Source organism: Acomys russatus, chromosome 3 (genome assembly GCF_903995435.1).
Source record: "Acomys russatus chromosome 3, mAcoRus1.1, whole genome shotgun sequence".
Taxonomy (NCBI): Eukaryota; Metazoa; Chordata; class Mammalia; order Rodentia; family Muridae; genus Acomys; species Acomys russatus.
This window is the reverse complement of record NC_067139.1, coordinates 78,773,240-78,776,874: the sequence shown is the minus strand read 5'-3', so window position 1 is coordinate 78,776,874 and position 3,635 is coordinate 78,773,240.

Below are 3,635 nucleotides of genomic sequence, written 5' to 3'. Positions count from 1 at the left end.
CTGTGATGACCTCGGTAGAGATGGGCGTCAAATACTAGTGCCAAATGCTGTGGTGCTTCAAGGTGAGTCCACTTGGCATTGCCTGTATCAATCAATCTTATTAAATCTTGTGATTTACTACTGTGACAAAATGAGGCACTCAGAAGTCAGCTGGGGAAAATCCAACTACATCTGTAATTCATTCTGAGAAGGGAAGGGCACACACACACACACAAAGACTGCATTCATCATCAAAGGATGTTGCATGGCTGCAGTGAATTACTCAGGATTCTCCTTAAGGGAGCACCATGTCTCACACTCAGCAGCACCTGCCTGTCTACTTCATGTGGGAGAGCAAACTGTTGATTTAAGGGTGGGACAGTATCAGTCATGACTCTCTTCCCTATTGTTGAGGATGCTCCCAGCCCACTCGTAGTAAAAGGCTTTGCAACTGGAAGAATACATGTCTTCCAAGCTTTAAGGATCATTATAAAGTCCCATAACAATATTGACAGGAAGTGCATGCTCATCATTGGCATAACAAAGAAGAGAGCTCTTAGGTGGCACGTGGAGAGTGGAGCTGCTGTTAATACTGTGTGCAAATAGCAGAAACCTTGCTTCTGAGTTTGAGATGCCATTTAAATAACCAAGCCTGTATTTATGGTTATGTCTGTTATTCATCTACAGTGCCCAGCTGTCTAGAACTGTTTAGCTTCACGTGGTCCCCAAATCTGCACACCACCTGTCTACTCCTTCCTTCCCAAAGCTAGCTGCCTAGTCAATGTTTTATTTAACCTTTTAGAGACTTCCAGTGCACCTAGGAATTGTTTATATCATTCAATAATACCAATTTAACAATACAACACTTAATGTTAATACACCACTTAGTATTATTCTGTGTATTTAATACCATGATTTAATTATTTGACACTTCCTAGTAAGTAACCTTAACTGACCCCAATACTAACAGCAGGACTCACAAATGCCATTGCTATTTGCTCCTTCAGTCTGTTTTGATGAGTTCTTTGTGAGTCTGTATTTAGAGCTTTTCCTTGTTCAGCTCCATGGCCTTGCAGGATACCAGTGCACTATGCACCACTGCACTGCTGCACTGTGCAATGCTGCACTGCCATGGGCCCATACTCAAGTATTTCTTAAGCAATGCTTTGAGCAAGAACTTTGTACAATGTCATGTTACACATGTGTAAGGACATCCCTGGGATAAATCTGTGAGAGGAGGACAACTTTTCCTTAGAAAGATCAGAGCTCAGTCAAAGCATGTGAACATCTCTGATTTCTCATAGCCATTTCCAAATTTCTACGCTGGGAGGTTGCATTAACTTATACTGTGCAGGAGATTTATCTATCTTTCTCATATTTTTGACAAAAGTCTTTGGGTGTCTCTAATATAGCAAGACAAATGTAGTATTAAAATCATTTTCCTTTGAAGTACAGCATATTTTCTTATTTTAAAGAGCCATTTATTGCTCTTTTAAAATGAATATATACTAAGTTCTTTGGTGTATGTATGTATTTTTCTCAGTTATTTCTGGGAGTATCTTATATTTTGAGACTTTAACTGTTTGTGACATGCATTGTAAGCATTTCTCCCACTTGTCACTAGCCTTTCCCTTTTCTTTTATTATATTTTGGCTACAAAGAAACTTATCTAAAATATCAAACTCATTCATAATATTCATAAAAACATATTTTATGTTCTTTGGTGGATGTTTGAGAATTAGGAAGTTTTAATTTGAGCACTTTATACATTAGTTATTTAATTAAAAAATCTGACTATTTAATCATTTAGAATTTCATAGTGTTAGTTTCTGAGGCAGTTTTCTTCCTCAGGCAGCTACTTATAGCAATTTTTATCTTAATTTTTTAATCTGATAGCTATAGAGACAAATATTTCTCCAAAATTTTGAGGATAGTTTAGATAAAGAAGGTAGCTCTGATGTAGGTTGCCTCCTCTTAGCTGGAGCTGTTGAAGCTCACATGTGCTATGGAGCTTTCTGGTCTACCCACTCTACCTATGCTGAAGCATACATTTACATTTTTTCACTAGAAAATATAACTCTGAACCGAGGATTTTTGTGGTTAAGTCATGTTTCATAGTCTTTAATTATGTATGCATAAACTGGTGGCAGAGTCACTTGGCCAGTGGATCTGATGGTTTACTTTATTGTTGTTGCTGTAGCATTGTTCTGTGGAGACACTGTTGTCTCACAGCGCTGTCCAGAGGCCACTTTCACACAAGGTGCTCAGTGCTACTCTTCCAATTAGTAACTGTAAGGAGTACTATGACATGAGCTCTCCTGTATTTAATGATCTTAAGGTACAGTTACTGGCTAGTTATGCTTCTCTTTCTGACAGTTGTCCCTGGTTTGCTCTTGGTTGTTGTAAAGTCTGGGAAAATGGTCCGTGCAGGATGTGGTCAACCTTTGGCATCCAGATTTACTGTCTTAAGCCCCCACTTTACTTTTCACATTTCCAGCAGACATAAAGAAGCTACGCTGTGAAAATCAAAGCCTGATGCTTCACTTGCTAACCAACCTCCCCACTCTAACACATGAAATCACTGCTCACTCTGTCCACACTTCTTTTCCATACAGAAGTGCAGGCCTCACCTCTGCCTTTTATCTTTATGAGTCTACATTAAAACTTTCTGCTCTTTTTTAAGTACTGAATCTTGGGTGCATTTTCTAATTCTTTTCTTTTCAGCTTCATTAATTGATGGTTTTTGCTTTCTTTCCTTCTGCTTTTGTTTGGTTTACTTCTAGGCTCTGTAACATGCCATTAACTCTCCCTACACTCATCTTAAGGTGATAGAAGTTTTTTGAGACAAGCAGTTAGTAAGATATCAATCTTTATCTTCTTAAAATTTAATTATAAAAGTGCTCATGCTTTGCATTTTCTGGAACATGGTAAGGCACTGACCACATCACATGAATATTTCTATACACTGCTCCAATTACCTGTGGAAGCCTCAATTTTTTTGTTTTCTTTGACTTTCATTATTTACAAAACATTCTATTATGTTTATTTTAAAAGTGGCTGCCTTTACTTTTGTGTCTACTATTAACATCTATTTTTATCGCATCAAGAGTGATTTAAAAAAAGAGGCCATGAATTTGAAGGAGAGTAGGAATGGGTATGTGCGAGAGTTTGGAGGTGGAAAAGGGAAGAGAGAAATGCTGTCATTAGACCACAATCTCAAAAACAAACAAATAATCAAAAAATATCTGAGGAAATGGCTGTATACTATTCCCCTTTTAGAATAGGTAATTTTTATAATTATCCCCATCTCTTTCCTCCTGGGAATGACAGAATGGCACTGTGGTAGATGTTCTGGTCAAATGTCAAAGCATACAAGGAAGGGAAAATGGGACAGAAGTGTTAGACAGAAGTGTTAACTGAAACATGTCCGTGTCTGTATCATGCACTCCACCACCACAGTCTGGTTCCTCGACAACATGTAGAATATGCTGTGCTGCCCTTTGCAGCTGATAGCCTAATCATGAGAAGAAAAAATAAAAAGAAAAAACTCATTTAACTCTCATCTAAGCAATTGGCCACACTTCTGTTACAGTTCCGAGTCACCTCTCTGCCAGGAAAACCCAGCATCTTCTCAGTGGTCATATCCTGTCTCCATT